This window comes from Lygodium microphyllum, chromosome 1 (genome assembly GCF_053477565.2).
Source record: "Lygodium microphyllum isolate KBCC chromosome 1, Lygodium_microphyllum_v1.1.10, whole genome shotgun sequence".
NCBI classification, from domain to species: domain Eukaryota; kingdom Viridiplantae; phylum Streptophyta; class Polypodiopsida; order Schizaeales; family Lygodiaceae; genus Lygodium; species Lygodium microphyllum.
Genome location: NC_141135.1, coordinates 63,585,734 through 63,609,460, shown reverse-complemented (window position 1 = coordinate 63,609,460; position 23,727 = coordinate 63,585,734).

Genomic DNA, 23,727 nt, shown 5'->3' with positions numbered 1-23,727 from the left:
GGTAATTGATGACAATAATTCTTCTTTCTCAAAACTTCTAATGTAAGTCATTTTTGAAAGATCACAAAGGCAAAATAGAAACTAATTCATGCAAATTAAAAATAGTTCTCGAATTACTATGAAAAAGCATGTTTATTGGATCCCATTTGGTAAACTTTTTTTAAAACTCCCAAATATGCAACTGCTTGGTCATGTAGATATACTACTCAATGATGGTGTGCCATTAACCTTGATGGACAAAGCCAATAAAGCTTGATGTTACACTCTAAAGATGCTATAGTATTATCATTACTTCCATTAAGAGCAAGAAATGTGTCATGTGAGAATGTTTATTAAATTAAGGTTTTGCATTTGCAAAATGGACTAAATGACCATTACCATCGGCAAATGGGCACCTGATTGGCTTTCATCATATGCATATATATATTTAATTGACTATTATTATCTACTAATGGCTACCTAATGAATTATTTTCATCTAATTAGTGGCTACTAGATTGCTTCATCATCAACAAATATAATTGACCTTTATCATTACCCCATCCCTTGATTGTCCTATTTTCCAATTGAGATCACTTTCAGATCAATAGGGGATACAAAAGAGGACTAAGCTTCTCAAAGAATCAACTAGAATGGGACATTCTTGACTATAGACTTTTTGAGGAGCTTTTAAGCTTCCCTAACGTAGAATTGTGGCATGTATCCAATTGATAATGACACCAACTTTGTTAGATAAGTTGGAATTATATTAGACATCCTATTACCAAACTTCATCTTTTTGAATTTTTGTAAAATCCCAAATAAATGTAAAAGGTCTTAATTTATATCCACTTTTTTTAGTGCCATCTACCATTTACAATTCTCAATTATGTTCAATAAAGAAATATTCAATGAAGATTCTTAGTTTCATTCAATAAAGTAATGGTCAACAGAGATTCATGGATAGAGACCTTCCTTTGAAGCATGAACACCTTCTCTTCACTCATTCTCAATGCAACCATCTCTATAATTTAAAAGTAAATTTTTGCACGATTGTAGCATCTATTTTCCATATCAACCACATTAATATAGGAGTAGAGTACTTTAACTTCTCCCATAATGTATCATACGTCCATTTTCAATACCATATGACTGAAACGTATCTTCAATAGGACAAACTCAACATAACCATTTTAGTAGAACTCTATACATGATTGTAGCACCTATTTTCCATGTTAACCACATTAATATAGGAGTAGAATCTTTTAACTTCTCCCAACATATGACCAAAATAGAGCTTCAATAGGAAAAACTCAGCATAACCATTTCACTAGAACTCTATACATGGCAACTCAACATATTGTCATTGGCATTGGATGAGATATATTGTAGGAAAAAGCTTACTTAGGAAGTCCTTGTGATTGGCCTTGGATGAGATATATTATAACAAATACCCTACTTTAAGGAAGTACCTTTTTGCATGATTGTAGCACACAAGCCCCATATAAATCACCTAATTCAGAATGGAACCCTTTCATTCCTCTTATAATATAGTGTAAATTCCTTTTTATACGATCTAGAATAAGATTCTTTGTTTTGCGTACCTTCTAAAACTCTATTAGAAGTTTTTATGAAGTGAAAGCCTTCTCCAATCTTGTTGCAAAACTAAGGTTAGGGGCAATGCATTTCAAGGAGCAAGTTTCTATGCATACACCATTGTTTCTTTAGCCTTGATTTGCATTGGAGTAAATTCTAAGAATTGGGAACCCTGAGGTTGCGGTTGGCATTGTCTCTCCTTAAGAAGTTTATAAAAGATGATAGGAAAAAGTATTTAGTTCACAATGTCATTTCTCTTGCTAGGAAAGCCTTTATTTTTTTCACTATCCTTCAAGCTCTAGTTTTAGCAAGGGCTTGATGATACTAGATAACCAACTTTTTCCTCATAATGATCCATCAAATCATTGACTCTCATAGGTGATTGATGGAGTTAGAATGTGTTGAAGTTCAAAGTTTTCAATTATAGAATGCTATTCTCTAGATGTCTTAGAGAGCGAAAAAACATGATCCCAAGCCACATTAGGGTCCTAGCATCAAGTTCATCTTCAAAGAAACTTCATTTGTTTATTGATCCAATTTGTAGCATTTTGTGAACTTTGATGTGTGGTGGTCTCTCATTAAACTTTGAGGAAAGTTCTCCCAACAAGTAATTTCAAGTGTAACATCTCCATTTAAGCATTCCATTGTTCCCTCAACATGATCTCCAAGTTTTTGACTCCCATGAGTGATTAAATAGAGTTGCAACATGTTGAACATCATCATCTTCAATTGTACAAAATCAATTTCCAAATGTTTCATAAGTAATTGAATAGAGTTACAACTTGTCAAATCTCTCAATCTTTACTTTTACAAACCATTTTCCAAACATTAGAAGGAGAATATGTAGCTTGGAAAAAATTGATCCCAATTCATATTAGGGTGGTAGTTGGTCACTAGCTTTAGCTCAGATCAATTTTTAGTGAGCCCACCATGATAGATGTGCTATCAAATTTTGACATGAAGGGGTTCCTTGCATATCTACAAAATTGGACATCTCAAATATTGTTCCTAGTAAAGCTCAAGGGAGGATGATACAAAAAGAATCCCTTACTATCGATTTTGATAGCTAAAAGTTAATTGGTAATTGGGGGCTCCTTCTTAAGGTCATGATATGTGAACATGTGTACCTTATTCTCTAGGAACTCCTATAAATGATTATAATATTTCAAAAAACTTTTTTCGTCAATCACAAATAGTTTGTTCTTGAAACAATATTTCCAAACCATTTGTTCTTTCCTCATTCTGTTACAAGAATTCAACAAGAAATCTTCCATTAAATGTTTTGATCTATGCAACTCACAATATAAAACAACTTGTATGCAAACTTATCTTGCTTTTAATGATAGGTTAACATCCTTACCACACTACATGTGTAACACTTGACCATGTGAAACACATATGATTATGATGAATTTGTATTACAACAAGCCTGCAACAATGAGAATATAATCATCCCTCACCAAAAAAGCCCTCAATAATCACTTAACCTTCAAACCTTTCAAGATTTTTTAAAAAAGTATTTGAAGGAGCTTGGAAGATCCATGAAAGTGGGAGTCTATTATATAAGTGTTCAGATAGTTACATGAGGTGGGTTGCTTATCTCAATAGTATTGCTAGACCACCTTTGATAGAATCATGTTGATCTTCACTAGAGGACATTTCTATATTAACTAAAATACTTGTTTATGCTTAGACTTTGGATTGTAATGGTTGTGGCTTGTTGGACCTTATTTTCTTTACTTAGTAATAGTTTACTAGTGGGGAACATATTGACCTTTCTATTGCCACTATTGAGAAGCATAAGCATCATAGAATATACATTGGAGGCGCTTAAGTTTGTTGGACAAACTTTTCTTTAGTTTGCACACCTTTAGCATGAAACATCAAAGAATATATAGGTGGTATTTAAGCTTATTGCACAACCTTCTCTTTAGTTTGCACACCCTTAGTATGAGAGAGGCACCATAAATGGTTTAGTTGATATTGATTCGTGGCATTAGTGATGCCAACTACATGTGTGTAGAGTTTTTTAATTGCAAAGAAGTAAGTAAACTACAAATGTAGTGATATCTACATCCTTATTTAGATGCAATGGGCTCAAACCCAAAATTGTTAAGCTATAGTATTGTTTCAAAGCATTTAGTAGTGATGTGGACCAAAATACATGAGGGATAGTATTCATATTGTCATCTTGCCACTTGATGCTAGGCCACATGTATTTGTTGACTAACAACATAGAACCCACCCTTACTCTACCACATGCAGAAAAGAGACAAGAGTATGGTTGAAATTACTCATCCTTAATGCCATTAGCCCCCAACATAACCTCTTGCAATGTTAGAATGTCTAACTCAAGAATTCTATGAAGCTTACTGCAACTCATATTTTTCATATTTTTCATATTTGAATAGAGCCCCATGATGTCCTACGAGATTAGGTGGATTTTCCGAGATAGCTGATCCATAAAGAAAGTCAAAGTCAATTTCTTGAAGCCATCCTCATCACCATCAAGGGAGAGTAAAAAGTCTATTTCAACCAAAGGAAGCCTCACAAGTTTTTTGAGTAGATATTTCCTTTGCCTTACCTATTTGATCCTTAGGACCTTGACCTTACCTTTAATTTGCATCTCTTTCCTTTGCCAAGACCTATTTGATCCTTAGGACCTTGACCTTACCTTTAATTTGCATATCTTTTTCTTTGCTCATTTTGTTTTGCACCTTCTTCCAGTCTATCCACAAATCCATAGGTGGTATATCCTTGCTTGCACTGTTCTATTGAATGTAAAAGGTTTAAAATCCTTCTATGAAGTTATCAGCTACATTATGGCCACCAATTTTGTATCCTTTGCAATGTTTTTTCTTGTCCATCCTCCTTTTGATTCTACTCTCCATTGACTTTCTTAAGACATCCCTTAATTCTATTAGGGCCATGTTTAGCCAAGTGTGTCCACTCATGACATATGTAGCACATTTTGGGAAACAAAGAAAATTCAACCTCCACCACCATTTCCAAGTTGTCGGCATTGAAGACCTCAAGGTATTCCAAGGGTTTGATTCTTCAATCCCATATGATGCATCCATGTTTCTTAGATATGATGATGCCATTGAAGGACATTGGTATGTACAACACCTTCTTGAATGCTTCATTGAAAGAGCTAACTTGATCATTGGTATTGAAGACATCAAGGTACTTTGGCATTTTGATTATTCGATTCCATAGGATGCATGCACATTTCTCAGATAAGATGATGCCATTAGAGTAGTTTGGAATGCACATAATTTTTCTCAATGCTTCAACCAAAGAGCCAACTTCACCATCCATCCAATATAGAAGGCAAGGGAATTACGTTCCACCCAAACAATTATTTGGGCAAAGTGTTGTTAGGAGAAAATTCAGGGACCAAGGAAGATCATACACAAAGTTGCCTCCATATCAACAACAATTGCCACAGTTCAATACCTCTCTTGTTGGGATCCCATCAAATCAAAGTAGAAGCATCTCCCAGTGATCTTGTATGGTTCCACGATGGCTTTTGCTTGATAGGTGTGCACAAACTAGCTTACAAACTCATCTTTGATAGGGATGCAACCCGTGAAGGAAAAATAGAGCCTAGTAGTAGAACATCAACATACCTTTGCTTAATCACATTATGGAGAAGGCCAATGGTACTCCTTGCACCTTCCCTTTGGCCTTGGCTAGCTACGCTTTCATTTGATCACTAAAGAGCCTTAGGTCTTGTGTAATTGGGTGCTAAAATTCAACCATATCAATAGTAGTGTTCTTTGTGCCCTAAAAAATCCATATATGTGGCTTCTCCGTTTTCTGGAGTTTCTTCCATTGAGATTTAGGGGAATCACCATCATTACTAACCTCTTGATGCTCCCTATTGAGCTTAATTGCATGGGTTACTCTCACATGCTAGAACAAGACAACTTGGGAGAGCTACTATAACTGCTTTTGAGGATGATTAGATACCTTTTTTGGTCATCATACACCATCGACCTTTCTTTGTAGAATTCCTCTCATGTGTAGAGTTGTTACTAGAAGCAGATGCTTTATGTGTAGACTCTAATGTAGGAGACTCTACGTATATGTTGCTTGAATCGTAGGCTTTATGTATAGAATCATATCTAGGAGAGCAACCATTAAGAAGTCTAGTCTTATAAAATCACAATTGCTATATATCCTTTATTAAGATGATGCATTTATTATAGCTTTTTAGAAAATCTACTTGATCATCAACTATATAAGAGGTAGATTTCAAGGTCATCATGGCCGTGACCAAGTCTTTATACAAAAACTAGATTTTGAGGCATCATGAACCTTATCCTCTTGATATCCAAACGATATTGCCAAAAAACTTCTCAATGTAAACCAAGAACCATATTTATACATGTGGAGATTGGAAACTAAAACCTAGAAGAGTGTATCTGTGCTCTTATCTCATGTTTCTTAGAATATGTTTTGTTGATTTTGGTAAAGCAACTTTGTAGTTCTTATAAATAAGGGTAATTAGATGTGATGCACAAGTCACATGTTTCTTAGCATATGTTTTGTTGATTTTGGTATATTGACGAAAACAACTCTGCAGTTTTTATAAATAAGGGTAATTAGATGAGATGCACAAGTCACATAAATCTTGCAAGTGCCTTGACTTTATAAGCAACACTTCATGGTAAGCCATACTCAATTCCCCGCATACAAGTAGTTGTTGGAGACAATAATTGATGCCAAATTTTCTTGTATAAGAAAATGGGCACATACAACTCCTTAGCTATAATTTGAAGCTACAAGCAATTAGTGGCAAGCCATTAGAAGATTACTCATAGATCCCATGGCATATCTATAAGTGAAAAGAAAAGCATAAGAATCATAGGAACATCTAGGAAATAGCTCCACAATGTATGTCCATCCATTAAAACTAGGCTCTCTCTTGGCAATCCATTACATGCATGAACATATACAAATTGTGATGTATCATAAGTCGTTCTAATATGATGCTTGTCCACATCTAATTTATAATGAGCAAGCACAGAAAATCAATCTGTCACCCAATTGTTGACCAATTACATCATTAGCGTTTGTGAACCTATCTAATGCATATAGATATGCATTACGAAAAGACTTACATCACATGATAGATCTGTTTCAAAAGAAAGGAAGATAAGCAAATATCGGAACTAGAGTATGCAAAGGTCTCTCTTTTTCTTTACTAAAATAAGAAAATGGAAGAAGATGCTCCTCTTTACACACCTAACTTTGAATTCAAGAATCATTCAAAGTTTAAAAAGAGAAGACATCATGAATAGGCATCAGTTTAATAACACTTTCACATTTCCCTAGATATTACCATGATCATTTGTATTTGTCAATTGAGAGTGAGAGAGAGGCAAAAGAGCACTTGACTTATAAAATGGGCCCACCTTAGCTTGTCTTATGAAGATATACAAGCACATGATGGGAATTTTGTACTCATGTAATCAAGTTCATTGAGCGTAAAGGAAAGGCATTGGTGATATCATTCAAATGGAACAACTAGGAAAGTCCACATCATGGGAAAAGTTAATGTGGTTTTTGGAGTATTTAGTCATGTGCATGTGAGTCTCTAACATGAGGTAAGGGTGTTTAGGAAGAGCATTATGTTGCTTTATGTTGATTGACTAGCATATTTGATGTTTGAGAGAGAGAGAGAGAGAGAGAGAGAGAGAGAGAGAGAGAGAGAGAGAGAGAGAGAGAGAGAGAGAGAGAGAGAGAGAGAGAGAGAGAGAGAGAGAGAGAGAGAGAGAGAGAGAGAGAGAGAGAGAATCTCCAACATAGGCTTCATGAATAAAATGAGCTTTATGAGATTCATAAATTGATGAATTAGAACTTTTGATTGAATACTAAGGAGCTTTGTTCTTTTGGTTTGAATCTTACATTACAAAAGCATGAGACTTTGAAAGTCTCTAGGCAACAAGCTAGAGTTTATTGGAGTTTTTTTTTGAGGATGGTACATTGGATCAAGAGTGGAAGAATCGTCTGGGCTAGACACACATGATAAGACCAGAGCGAATACCCAGTTTGTAAAGACAAGTGGAAGGGGTGAAGTAACATGCACACATGCACTTATAAAACAAAGTGGAGGATTGTAAAAGGAGTGGAGTAGATTGAAACAATTATGATATCCTAAGAAGGTGGCATGAACATTAGTGGAAGGATTGTTGGCAAGTCATGATCGAGTGCTTCTTTAGAATAGGAAAATGGTAGCGTTGAGTCATCTCCCATTAAGGATTGAAAGGAGGGGATTCATATTTATTCCATTAAAGACCTTTGTGGCTTTACATCCGTAGGGCCATGGAGATGAATAAGAATGGGGCGCGCCACGTGGCACGGTGCAGGGGACCCATCCACGTCCGCTTTATTACATCATGCGGAAAAGGGCTCGCCCGACTGACGTGGCGTGCCACGTCGGACCGACAGGGCATTCAAGAAAAGGGCTGTCGAGGAGTGTGGGCCTGGACTGCCGCCAAAATGGAGGGCAGTGGGCACTGCAATTTGGAAGTACGACTCGGTAGGCCCCACCCCACCCCACGCAAGTCAATGTTTTGTTTGTGAAGAAAAATTAGTGTCATTGCAATTTGCCAAGGAGACACAAGCCCTCGTGACGAGAGAGACATGGCATCGTGCATTGAAGAAGAAGGTTTGAGAGTATGCACCACCACCTCATCTCCACTCTCGCGAGTCGCCAGCCGATGGAGTTTCTACATGACTTGAGATAAGCCAAATAAAATTGTGACAGGTTGTAATGGGAGGGGAACTCTTGCCACACGGTCCATAGCCCATGCAACCTCATTCTCCCCGAACCCTAAGCTTACACCTTCTATAGTTGTGGTGTGCTTGCATGCTCTCAAGCTCTCCTTATCTCCCTTTTTTTTGGGGGGGGGGGGGGGGGGGGTGGAGAGAGGCTCTTTTCTCAATACAATGTTGTTGCCATCATGAGGATATAGGATGACCTTTGGTTACACTCTAGTGCTTCATTATCCAATTTGGGTCTTTCATTGTTGCAATCATGTTGCTATGTGATCCCCTCACATGGAGACGATGCACCTCACTAATCCTTTGCATCTCCCTTACAATGCAATACTTCACAATCTCAGAAATCCAAAGTTCCAAGGCAATCCATACCATCCTCCACTTTTGGGCTTGCTTAGAGCATTGATGATAGTCGCAACTTTAGCAAAGGCCTATGCAAACTCAAAACTTTGGAAACCTCTCACCACATGTGATACATGGAAAAAGATAATGATGAATTTCAAAAGTAGGTGAAGGCCACAACCATAGTTCCAAATCAGGATGTAGTGGACTAGGCAATGCAATTATGTAGGCCTACAACTACCCAACTAAGACAACAATTGCATCAATCTAGTAGTAACAAGCCCTCTACAACCTTGACAACCACCCCAAAGCAAGTTGAGATGATTGTCAACAAGAAGGAATCAAGCAAGGAGAAATGTTTAAGTGCATGCTTTGTTGATATTCTAGTGATTACATATATAGGTGCTCATTCAAAATCTTAATAAGAACTAGGTTATGATAATTTGGGGTAAATATTACTAGGATTATTCCTTTATACATTGACCTCCTTTTTCCTCTTTGATTTTGAGGATATGGTATCACTTTTTGATTTTTTGTCTTCTATGCAGGTGCACCAAGTTCACTGCAAAGGCTAAACCCTATAGCAACGTTGAATAGTATTGCTATAGGGCCAAAACTAAGGGTTGCAAAATGCGTCACTACAACAAGTTGCTTAAGCAATAACCACAGATGCAACAATGTTATTTATACTACAATGAAATTTCATTGCTCAAGTAATGGGCATCATGTACGTGATGCTCTAAAAATATAAAATTGAAACCATTGCTTATGCAACAATTGAATTGCATAAGTGATATCACAATTTCACCAACTTTTATAGAGATGCATCAATTCTCTCTCTCTCTCTCTCTCTATACATACATACATACATACATACATACATACATACATACATACATACATACATACACACACACACATATATATATATATATATATATATATATATATATATATATATATATATATATATATATATATATATATATTCTCTCTCATGTACACATGCATACACACAAGACTATCTCTCTCTCTCTCTCTCTCATTATGATAAGCACACCAACTCATTGACAAAATATTTGTATACAAATGACACCACCCAAGCTACGAAAGAATGTCAGAAACCATAGATTTATATCATATTTGACACTATATAAACAAAGTCCACATAGATACAAAGAAAAGGCCACTAGCTATTGTACAACAAAGATGCTTAAAAGCCAAGTGGCCTAATCACCCCATGACATCATAGGCCTAATTAGTTGAGTCAAAGTTGCCATCCTCATGGCTATCCTCATCTCACAAGCTCTCCTATCACATGTCCTCCTCAGCCATTATATCTACCATGATCTAACCAACTATTTATTTTATATGTCTCGCAATGTTATCATATAATTCAAAATTACACTAATTAGATATTGCAAACTCATTGAAGAACATAGGTGTATACTAAAAATAACAATTCAACAGTAGCATTACTTAAACATGATCCACTGGAGGTAGGTTGAGCTTAAGCTTTTTGTCACCACTATATATGGCAATGTGCGTCTCCTTAATAGTAGGTAGATGACCATAATCCTTTTCATGCCATTAGAACATAGATTATTTATAGATATGGATCTGTATACATGCAACTTAGAGTTAACTAGATGAAAATAATAGTAAACTTAGAAAGGTCACTGTAATGTATTGATCCTTCTAAGATGTAAGGTGTAGGTAGATGTTGTCCTAGCTACAACTGCCTCTTATGAACTAGATGAAAACAATAGTAAACTTACAAAGGTCACTGTAAGGCCTAATGTATTGATCCTTCTAAGATGTAAGGTGTAGATAGATGTTGTCCTAGCTACAACTGCCTCTTATGAACACAAAGTTCATATATGTATATCAACATCATGTATAAGAAATTAACTAATAAGTGATTGCATAAATACTCATTTACACATTTTGTTGAGTCCATGTAATCTTCATGAGAGGGAAGCAATGGTGAGATATGAGGTAGAAGCTACGGAGTGCAAGAGGATTGAGAAAGAGAAGAAGGGAAGAGAGTTATGTGGCTACAAAATGGATGGTACCCTTATTCTTTGTTATCTTCATTTATATATGATTGTATAGTGTGTACATATATAAGGGGTGCTTGGCCATTGGCCTTTACCCTGACAACCTCCCATTTAAAGGCTCATGTGCCTTTTTGGGAGTATAAGAAAAAAGTGAAGATACTATCAATCCCCCTGTAATGTGCAAAGAGCGAAAAAGATAAAATCTTTATGAAAAGATCTACATGGTTATCATTTGTATGGATCTTGCCCGGGGAGTCCACCTATAAGAAATCATCCATATAACGTGCGTTCAAAGGATATTAAGTAATACCCTTTCTTTAGATGCTATAAGACCTTAAAATGACCCCTTTTACTTTACTAAACTTATGATTTTTTTTTTCAAATTGTAATTAAAAAACCCCTTTTGTAAATATAATAATGTAAGTTTTACTAAATATAATACCCTTTCTTTTGAACTCATGTGGTATCTTACATATTCTATAAGGTGGACTCCGTGGGGGATCTTGTCAGGCTCAACACACTTGTCCTCAAGCATCTCCCTAATGAAGTGATAGTTCACCTCAATGTGTGAACTAAATGATAGCACTTTGGCTATCATTGTGCAATGTAGCTACCTCTCTTGCAATGCCCAAGTCTCCCACTAGACAAGTAAGCCATATAGCTACCTTACAGGCCTTAGTGGTTGTAACATACTCTGCCTTGGTAGATAAAGCTGCACATGGCTATAATTGAGCGATCCAAGTGATTGCACCACTTGTGAAACTGAAGACAAAAACTATAGTAGACCTCCTAGAGTCTATTTCTTGCAAAATGAGAGTCTTCTTATTCAAAAATAGATGCATCCTTCCTTTCAAAGCATATACATATAGACCTAGTGTCATTCAAGTATCTCATGATACTCATGCTTCTTGCCAGGATTTTCCATATATCTACTAGCTATTGACATTGCATATGCAATCTCTATAAGTGTAGCAACCATGGCATACATCAATCTACCAATTGTGAATGCATACAGAATCTTGTCCATTTCAACTTTTTGCTCATCTAAATCAGGGCTCTTCTCTTGGCAACAATCGACATGTCATCTACATATAGAATCAAGATCATAAGACTACCATCTCTAGCCTTCCTTATGCATAGGCAATAATTAGTCTTACTCCTAGTGTACCCTTAAGATCACATAAAGGTATCTAACTTATGATATCATTTTCCAGGAGCCTATTTCAAACCATATAAGCTCTTATATAGCTTACATACCAATTGCTCCTACTTTCAACAACAAACCCCTCAGGCTGCTACATGTAAATATCCTCATGTAAATCCCCATGCAAGAAAATAGACTTTGCATCCATTTACAACAACTCGATATCCTCATGTAGATCCCCATGCAAGTAAGTAAACTTTACATCCGTTTGAATCGACTCCATATCCTCTCTAACAACCAAAGCAAGAACCATATTAAGGGCGGTCATCTTGACTACTGGTGAGAATATCTCATCAAAGTTAATACCCTTCTCTTGCTTGAATCCTTTGGCCACCAATCTTGCACTCTACTTAGGCAATGCATCAGAAGGAGATACCTTCAAGTTATAGACCCACTTACATGGCGATGCGTGTTTTCCCTTATGCAAACGAACTAACTCCTAGATAGCATTCTTTTCCAAGGAATCCATATTTGATTGCATACTCCTCTTCTACTTTGGCTCAATAGGAGGCTTTGACTATTCCATTTTCCCATCTTGTAAAATATGAGGTTGTCCATCAACTCGTGGCACTCTCACATCAACATTTACTAGCTATCCAAGCCCTGCATCATGTGAAACAAGTCATACAATTTGCTTATGTGTTGGTTGTCGATCCTCTTGAAATACTCCTCTATAGATCTCAACCATTTTAATGGGTTCCTTATGCATTTTGTCCTCATTAAAAGGTTGCATACTACATTCTTTGATTCAAGATTCCACAAGTGATAGCCCATTTCACTTGATTCTCTATAGCTAAGAAAAAATGCATTTCTTAGACTTAAGATCAAACTTACTTTGCTTGTCCCTAGGTATATGCATAAATGAATCACAATCGAAAATATCAAAGTGATCACAACTAGATCCCTTGCTAGACTATAACACCTCTTGTAACTTGCCATCCAATGGCTTGCTATGAGACATATCGATCAAACGCACTGCTATCTTTAGAGCTTCAACCCAAACTCCACTACTAAGACCAACATTAGAGAGCATACTACAGACCCTTTCTTGAATGTTCTTATTCGTTTTCTTAGCCATACCATTTTGAGTAGGATTCTTAGGAGTTATCAACTCTCTCTTGATACCACAACTTACATAAAAGTTCGTCAATGCATGCAAAGTATACTCTCCACCATTATCAATCCTTGAGCACTTAAGCTTCTTATTTGACTAATTGTCTTCAAATGTCAAGTACTTTTGAAATGTATCCAATACATTACTCTCCTTACAAAGAGGATAAGCCCAAACCTTTCTTTTGTCATCATCTATAAAAATGATAAATTGCAATGCTCTTCCTAATGAAGTTATGGACATTGACCTACACAAATATCTATGAAACAAGTCGGGACATTTTGATCTTCTACTCCCACTACCTCTCTTATGGGACATTTTTGTTTGCTTTCCAAAGAGGCAATTCTTACAAAATCCAAGATCGAAAAAATTTAACAAGGAAGATAGTTCAAACATCACAAAGCTTTCATTCCAGAGGCTGATATATATGCTTCAAATAGCAATGCCATAAATAAAAAAATGGCTATTCAATGACAGCTACACCATAATCTTTAATACTAGAAACATGCAAAGGATACACAATACCATATTTCAACCCTTTGGCCACAACAAGAAATCCATTGCAAATCTTTTACACATGATCATTGAAGATCACTTTATAACCACAATCATCAAGTTGTCATGTATTAATCAAACTCTTTGTCAAGTCTGGAATATACTGCACACTTTGCAAGATAAAAGAAGAACCATTTGATATATCCCCAATACCAACAATGCTACATGCATAGTTGTTTCCAAGAAGGATGCATTGTCTTTTTCCAAAATCATAAGCAGAGAAGCATTCCCTATGTGAAGTAACATAAAATCAACTTGCTCCAAAATCCACAAACCAATTTTGAGACATATTATTATCCATGGCAACCAAGAATGCATCACCAAAAGATGATACAAATAGGACATGCCCATTATCATTGCCACATGCATTAACCGATTGTTATTGTGCACCACACTCACTGCATCTAGGGTTCTCCCTAGCCCCTTCCCCACTTCACACTTAGGGCACATCAAGGGCAGGACTTTTAGACCTGTCACCCTAAGTTTTGCACTGCACCTCCAACGACGCACGAACTGGGTCCTCAAGTATGGGACATTACCAAGGGCTTGCCCAAGGTTAGACCCATCTCCCAGTTCCACTGGCACAGGCAACATGCACTACACAGTGAGGCAGACACACCCTCTAGGAAGTGCACAACTTTTTTTGCAGGTTATGTTCGTGTTTCAAGAATTGGCTGCTTGGCTGAAGAAGATCATCCACTACATTCTCCAATGACAAGGAGTTTTTCCATGAGTCGGACATGACTCCATTACTGCAACTTCAGGAGCTTCGCTACAAAGGTTTAAATGGCTCAACAAATTTCATGTTGCCAATCATCCGCCCATGACTGAACCAAATCAAGCAGAAGGAAAACCCAGTGATGGATCTGCCATTGGCTTAGATTTTGGAACCTCATCTTCCAAAGATGCATGCCTACCGCCTCAAGATCTACGGATCGCTTATTGATTCCACAAGCCTGAAGATTTTCAATGCAAGGTTCAAGATATTTAGCTCAGCACTGAAGATCTTGAAATCAAACCTGAAGATCTTGAAATCAAAGCTGAAGATCTTCAAATCGAAGGCAAGGATCCTCAGGATAACAAGATCTTCAAAACAAAGACAAAGATCTTCCATGCAAAGACAAAGCAAACCTTTGTCAAGACAGAGTTCAGGGAGGTTCCTCCAGGATAAATCCCTCCAACACCATTCTCCTAAGGGATTGCTTATTGATCAAGCGTTTCTGTTGACCAAAGGATAAATGGCTACCTATTTTCCACCAGCCAATTGGAACCTCTATCAGCTATCGCAGAATGGGAGCCACAACTATGTGTGAAATCCCGAGCATTTTCATGAAGTCTAAAGCACACCGGAATCTCTCCTGGTCATCGTCATCAAACTCCATCACCTCTCATTCACAAGCATTAGTGTCATCTACCCACCAGTTCCACCTAGCAACACCATCATCTATCCCACTACTTCCCACCACAGTGCCATGGGACTGGCACTTGGCTAGGAGGGGGGTAATGTTTACTACAACACAGAGGAGCGAGAAATGGAAAAAAGGAAATAGAAAAAGGCGTAGGACAAAAGGAAGAAAAAGGTGCCTTAATTGGTAACCAGACCCTGAAAAAATTAAAAGCACGGGCACGACCCTCAGGAAGTCTTAGAGTCGCCCAAGGAAAGTAAAAGAGTAAAAAGCGCACCATTAAGTGTGAAAGAGCTCCCGAATCCTTGTAAAAGAGCGGCATGCTCACTCCTATGCAAATTGTATGCATTAGTTGGGAATAGGATATATTAGAACGGTGGAAAATGAGAAATGGGCCTAGGCTAATGGCCGGCCATGTAAAAAAGGGGATGACCGCCCATGAAAAGTAGGGCATGTATATAAAGTTTAAAAAGTGAATGAGAAGATCATTCTTGTGTGTGGCCAAAGCTTCTTCTTCTTCTTCTCTTGTTTTTTGCCTTCTTGCTTGTGCTTGAGAGAGGGATTGAGAGAGTGTGAGGGAGTGATTGTGTGAGAGTGAGGGATCTTGGAGAAGAAGCTCTTCATCTTCTCTCTTCATCTTCCCCTCCTCTCTTCTCTTCTCTTGTCTCGCGCGTGGCTATGGAGGATGAAGATCATGGGAGAGGATTTGAGGTTGCTTGAGCTTGCCTCAAGGTGGAGCTACCGGTGTGCAAGAAAGAGGAGGGTACTCGATCGAGCATCAAGGTAAGCTCACTACACCTGTAAGGTATGCATTGCGCATCGGCTATGTGAGAGGTAGCCATGGCCGCTCGGTTCGAAACACTTGAGCAACAAGTGGTCCGTAGGTCTCGGGGTAGAGCTTGTAGCTCCCCTTCATTAGTACTCATTTCCATGACAACTCACTTGACAAATAATCATTGGCAAAAAGAATAGTCTCCTTGAGGGAATTTGAGAGGAAATATATTTGAAGAGAACATTTGAGAGAGAGAACTCTCTGTGGGCTATTGTATCTACCTAGCTGGCCACTGTAGCGAGGGGGCTTGCATGGAAGCCAATCATGATAGGCAGCTTGAGCATGTAGGTAAATCCATGGAGGCACTAAAAGTGAGTGGGGATGGTATGGAGGTAGAGTCCTATGCAACTTACACCAATGGCAAAGGCCATGGCATACAAGCTATCACTTAGGCCTTCACCAATGACATGGCAAAGCTAGCACTGCTAGGAAACAAATCCTTGCTCTTAGTGCAAAGAGGATATTCAAGGTGGATATGGAGCTTCCTTTGGAGAATCTATGTTAGAGGTATTACAATTTCTCTTCTACTGATTTGTTCTTGTATTTCATGGGGAGGGTCCCCACAGATGATGAGTTTTCCAAGTGATTTGCTGGTACTCTACCAAGCTCTTAGCAATTTGGCGTATTTTAAGTTTATTGGAAATGGCATCTTCTAGGTGTTACTGGGTTCCCAAGCTGAGAGAAACTAGTTGCTTGCCTACTCCATGTGATATTGAGGCAATCTCATCCATTGCCTTCCCTTGTCTACTACATTTTCCTTTGATGATGTGCTTCTTCTTGGGTGCATGATGTGGGTGTCATTCCCCAATCTTCACATTATTTTTGAGAATTATAGAGCCATTGCTTTTTCTCTTGGTACAGTGGTGTACATGCCCCCTCTCCTTGCAAATCCCAAAGGAGAATGAAGAGCTTGTATCTTATGGGACCATAGGTACTTGTAATCCCCTAATGTTTTGGAAATACGCAACAAGAGGGGCCTGGATGTTGTTTGCAAAGTGTGCTTATCCAACTTATCTAGGCCTATCCTAAAAGGGAGGCAAGGATGACATGCAAGAGTAGTAGAGGATTGTGGACAAAGAAGATGTGGATAATCATGCACAACAAGCTACTAAGGAGACGCGCAACAAAATTGAGGTTACAAAGCATGCTTCTATTGGTTCCAATGCTAAAGAAGAAAAGGTGACGCCCACTCTTGATGAGGCGGGCTCAAGCAAGAATAGGGATGGCACTTTTCTTGCCACAAGTTCTCTTATGTAGTCCCGACAAGCCTTTGTAATATCATCTTTTTGGATGCTCCCCACATACTTAAGAAAATGGTTAAGTTTGGATGTTGTCCTTAAACCACTTGTAAAGCTCTTTTTTGGGCTAAAATTCTAGTTTCTTTTCTCCTACTACGTAAGGAAGTTGTGAATACTTTATCAGATAATATTTCTCACTTTCACATTATAAAACTATCTTATGCTTGCACTAAGCTTTGTATCTATGTCCCAAGTTTTATAAACTTGGAACTAAGAAACCAAGATTTAATGAAGGTATTTAATGATTGTATTAAGATTAGTATCTATGTCCCAAGTCTTATAGATTTGGCAATAAGGGATACCAAGAGTTAGTGCAATCATTAGTGTTGCATTAACTTAGTCATGAAATTCAAGAAGATCTACAATCCCACAAAAATACCAAAATGACTTTTATTTGAGCTTAGTGTATATATCATTAGCCACAATTGAATAAAGATGCTCTCATAGACTAGAATATATTATAAGCATATGCAATATAAAAGCTAGTAAAACTATGTTGCAATCCAATAAAAGTATGCATTCACATGTATAAAATTACAATACCTTATGAAAAGTGATAATGATCTTTCAATAATCATATCAAATCTTACATATAAGAAAGGGGCACAAATGAAATTTTCAATCTACATCATATAAGTCTAGAAGGGGGGTAATGTAACTCTTATACAAGTCATAAGTAGGGGGTTTTCCAAAACCCTTTGCTAGAATGTGACATGTCTCCTTAATAAATAAATAATCCATTGGGATTTCAACTAGGTGGAAAATCTTGAGTAGCATTAATCTCTTGTCACATCTAGATTTTATATGTGTGTGTATGATACATATATACCTTTGATATGGTTTGTAGAAATAGTGGATATAATATTTTAAGATTAATTAGTACAAAAGATACAAGTATGTATTGCCCTACCACCATAATAGGATAACACCAAGATTGATCTTACAACGTTATACCCCACTATCACTATAGTACGACAACATAATAATTGATATTGCAATGTAACAGAGCCCTAAGATAGTAATAACATGGTCAAAATATTTGTTTTTGTATTTTTATTTAAAAATTTGTATTAAATATCTACAATTCTAACTTTGAGGTAGGATCAAGCAACTAGCTTACTTGTAATTGTACATCATATCTTGCAAATTTTAGGCAATGCTTGAACACACTAAATGTGGTAATGAAGCTACTAATGTGAATGTCGTTTGATAACTAGCTCCAAGTTATGAACTCCATGCTTTAGTTGAAGTTGAAAAACACAATAGTTCTATGGGGGGGAGAGAGAGAGAGAGAGAGAGAGAGAGAGAGAGAGAGAGAGAGAGAGAGAGAGAGAGAGAGAGAGAGAGAGAGAGAGAGAGAGAGAGAGAGAGAGAGAGAGAGAGAGAGAGAGAGAGAGAGAGAGAGAGAGAGAGAGAGAGGGAGGGAGGGAGGGAGGGAGGGAGGGAGGGAGGGAGGGAGGGAGGGAGGGAGGGAGGGAGGGAGGGAGGGAGGGAGGGAGGGAGGGAGGGAGAGAGAGAGAGAGAGAGAGAGAGAGAGAGAGAGAGAGGAAAGACTGACACCCTGTTGGATCCTGGTATTCATAACTGCAACCTCGTGAGTAGATGTGGCAAGGAAAGAACCCAATACCCTAACATGGCCTAACACACATTTACAAGGAGTAAATGTGACACATGCTAGGCTAGAGTGCATGCTGGTTACTCGGGGAAAAAGACAATGCACACAAGACATGCATGAAGATGCAGGAGCTCAAGCCAAGGAGTACAAGGTGGTACTGCAATAGCATGCTCAAGACATGGAACAAGTCGAGAAGGCTCTGAGGAAGGACTATGAAAAACACAATGATGTTTGTAGGGCCAAGGCAACCGAGGGTGCCAAGGTACACAAAGTGATGATTGCCCTCTCTCATGATAGGGTGCATGATATTTATGCCACCCTCCTTGCTAGTATAGGTGTCTATCTGTACTTCATAGGGAGACCCCCCATGGAGGATGAGTTTCCCAAGGAGTTTAACTTCACATACCAGGGTAAGGCTCATCTTTGTCAGTTTAAGTTGATTGGCCGTGGCTTTTACCTAGAAATGTTGGGTTCTAGAGTAGAAAAAGATTGGCTCCTTGCATTAGTAGTTGGTTATTAGGGCAATCTAGTTTATGCCTTACCTTGGTCTTCTTCTTTCTCTCCTAAAGGGATTCTCAATCATGAATGCCCAGTTTGGATTGAGCTATCTAACATTCTGCCATGGATGGTTGATGAAACACTTGCTATTGTAGTGACGCTTGGGAAAGTGTTATATGCACCTGCTCCAACTGTTAGAAATCAAGCTCCACCCGTATCTCTTTATGTCTGTGTGACTGACGACACCAACTAAATACAGTTGTACATGTGTGTGACATTGAATAAGTCGGTGTAGACTTGATCTAACCATAGTTACATGATGGTTAGTGTAAAACCTATTGTAGTCTCTTTTTACGTTAGTATCATGTAATGAATAATGAGAAGATAATCAAGATGAGCTAAAGCTCATGTTTTCGCTCCACTCTTTGTCTCTCCCTCTCTTCCAATATGGTATCAGAGCCATGCTAGGTGGGCTCTTTGGAGCACGAGGTAGTGAAAAAGACCTAGAGAAAGTGAAGATCTAGGTTCTCTGAAGACAGGCAGGTTGCCATTGTTCTTGGAAAAGGTATGCATTGAAGAGTATGTGCTCATTCTATTGAAGCATTGTTTGTGACCTGTTTAGGGGTTTACCAAGGCTCCATTGAGCATACTTGAGTGGCTAATGAGCATTATAAAGCTCAGATTTGCTGTAAACACATACTGTTAGGATGTGTGAACTATGCCTGCATCAATAGATTTCTACCCTACTACAAATCTTGACATTGGGATGCTCATTGGGTTGTAAAGTGCTTGCCCATAGACACTGGATGGTACTTGAAGGTTGTACTATGCTATTGCCTTTGTGGGAGCTCATCTATGAGATGTAACAGTGAATTGTAGACCTAAAATTAAGTCTGAAGTGCTGTATACTTGAATGGACAACATATACTTTTTCATGATTGACACAAAGGAACTCTCTGACATGCTCAGAAAGTATCATTGAAGCATAGGTATATGCGAGGACATATGCCCTTGTTCTTGTGCCTTGGAGCTGAAATTTGGAGGTCAAAACATTCAAATTTGGGAGCCTTTTACAAGTTGAAAATTGTCACAAGTCTATAAGCAACAAGCATGGTCTTTGCCTGAAGCACTACATGACATTGATTGGTCCCTATCAAATGTATGGATTGGGATATGTCTGGGGAATGTTTGGAGCATTAAGACAAGCATCAAATACTACTAAAAACTAAATTTTGGAGCTGGAAAATAATGCAGTTACATTGTCTTGATTGGGTACAAAACGCAAATGCAATCTATGACTTGGGCTTCTTGAAGACATAGTGTCTATGGTTGTATGTATGGTCATGTATTGAACCTGACACACTGAAGCAAATGTATGAAGTGATTTGAAGACATTTTGGACCTGGAAAAACTTTGTTTTGCTAAGTATTTGCTGATTGAAACATGTAAGCAAGATATTTGACACTTGTACTTGCTATGTATGCACTGATCTATGCCCGAATGATCATGTATGGAACCCTATATGCACTAGTAGATATCCTGGAGGTTTTGGAGCATGTATGACATATATAAATCTCAATTTTAGCTATGAATTAGCTACTGGTCATTGAAAATTTGAAATGCTAATGGGCTGAAATACCATGGTTTTAATAGTGAATTTGTTGCAAAAAACTGTCATAAATAGTCAAGGACTACAGTTGGTCAGTGAGACTTGTTGGCTTGCAAGTAGTCAAGGCATTGATCAGACATGGTCTGTTACAACATGGAAAATGCATAGAGCACTGACAAAATTACCTAGATTATTGGTGAGGAGTTGGATAACAAGAATGTTGCCTTGTGGAAATTCAAAATGAAGAACTTTTTGGTTGGTAGAGGTTATTGGGACCTATGTATAGGTGATGAGGTTGAACCTGAAGTGTATGAGAAGAATCCAACTAATGAACAGAAAAGGGCTCATAAAAGTGGACAGAGAGAGCATGCAAAGTGCTACATTGGTTTTCCTTATGTATATATGATGCTATGGAAATACAGATCATTGGATGTGATTCCCTGAAGGATGCTTGGGACATACTCATGAAGAACTATGGAAATGTAACACATGCACGTAAGATTTAGCTGAAACAACAATTCAACAACATGCCTAGGAATGGAAAAAGCATCTAGGCTTATACGATAGAAATAAAGACCATAATGGACTAGCTTTCCACTATTGGATCACAGGTATATGAGGATGATATGATTGCTGTCACTCTGAATGGACTTGGCAAGGAATATAAAGCATTTGATACATCTATTTCTATTAAATCGGAATGCCATGAATGGGATGAGTTGCTTGCCTTGTTGCATGATGAAGTAAAGCTTGGATTGCACATAGGTTCTAGTATGTCTCAAAGCAGAGACACAGTCCTTTATTCTAGCCAGTGTGGTAGAGGCGGCAGAGGCCGTGGCTCTTTTCGAGGTCGTGGAGACACTTGAAACACCTATGGAAAACATCAGCAGAGTAATTGGCATGGCAAAAATACACAGGGCCATCATGGATCTGGCAGCTTTAGAGGCAGGGGGAGATCAACCCAAGGCAGAGGTGGTGGATCCTGGACAAAAAGTCGAATGATCAGTCCAACAGAGACAAGGATTGTCATTATTGTGGCAGATATGGGCACATTGCAAAGGATTGTCATAAGAAGCAGGAAGATATGAAGGCTAAGGGCAGACAACATGGGAACTATGTGTCTTCTAGCAGTGCTCATGATGAGCAGGGTGACAGGTTGTTTGCTATGTATCATGTGTCCAAGAATACACCTAGGTAGAATAGAGATAAGAGATGGTACATTAACTCTGGGGCTTCTAACCATATGATACCCCATGGAGAGTGGTTTGATGAGTTGGTTGTAGGTTCACATGGTTATGTTTGTACTGGGGATGACACCAGCATGACGTTCAGCACACAGGATTTGTTTCGTTGATGATACCTGATGACAAGAAAAAGAGCCTGCATGATGTATTGCATGTACCATCAATACCTAAGAATCTCTTGTCATCAGTGGGGCAAATGGTAGAACAAAATATGCAAGTTAGATTCAATAAAGATGGTTGCTTTATTGAAGAATACAGGAATGGCTGCAAATTAATTGCTCGAGGTAGAAGGGATGGTAGGATGTTTACATTGGATGCGACCATTCCAGAACTTAAGGCAACCATGTTTGCACATGATGAGGGTGCTATTCAGGATGTTTAGATTTGGCATAAGAGGATTGACCATGTTAATGTACAAAAGATAAAATCTACGTATCAGAAGGAAGTGGTACTTGGATTGCCCAAATTCAAGTATAATGACTTTAGCCATGTATGTCCTGCATGTTAGTTTGGAAAGCATGCACGATTTTGATTTATGAGACATGTGAATAATAGCTCAAGACCCTTGCAATTGATACACTTTGATGTCTAGGGTCCATCTCATAATTCTTCGTTTGGAGGTGCTCGTTACTATGTATCTTTCATTGATGATTTTAGCGTACACTTGGCTATACATATTGAAACATAAAGATGAAGTGTTTGACGCATTTAGAGATTTTAAGAAGCATGCTGTGGGCTACTGTATCTCTTGTCTTAGGTCAAATGGAGGTGGAGAATATGCCTCTAAAGAGTTTGACAAATATCTTACAAAGTAGGGGATCAGAAGATAGCTTACTTATAGCTATACACCGCAGCAAAATGGTGTGGCAGAGAGGAAAAATAGGGTACTAATGGAGTTAGCTAGAGCTATGCTAAATGAAAAGTGTTTGCCTAATGCTTACTGGGATGAAGTAGTGGTGATTACTATATATGTGCTGAATAGAACCCCTACAGTAGGGATTCATGATGTAACACCTTATGAGAGGTTGTATGGTCATAAGCTTGACATTAGGCACTTAAAGATATTTGATTGCATTGAATACATGTATATTCCTGATGAAAAGAGGAAGAAATTGGATCCTAAGGCTGCCAAGAGTGTGTTTTTGGGTTATGCACAGGATAGGAAGGCCTATAAATGCTATGTGCCGTCTACTCATGAGATGTTGATAAGCAGAGATGTCTTTGACGAGCCGGCTTCATGGTACGGGAATCCAATTGGAGTGGCTATAGATGGATTAGCCAGCACAAGTAATGATGAAAATACCCTTGCAGTTAGTACATCTATGAGTGGTCCCCGACAGGTGATGTGTCATCTACAGTGATTCCTTGGTCAAGACAGTTGTAGAATCACACTCCTATGTCCACTGACATGGACATGCCAGTGAGGGGGAGATTGGATAAGGGAAAAGAAAAGATGTTTGAGGATGTAATAGGTCCACTTATTGCAGGTTATGAGTCGTCCAACAATGATAGCTTGGATAGTGAGTTGGGGATTCCTTCTGTTATGACGCCTGGTGGAAGGCAGAATCGATATATATTGCCTCATGA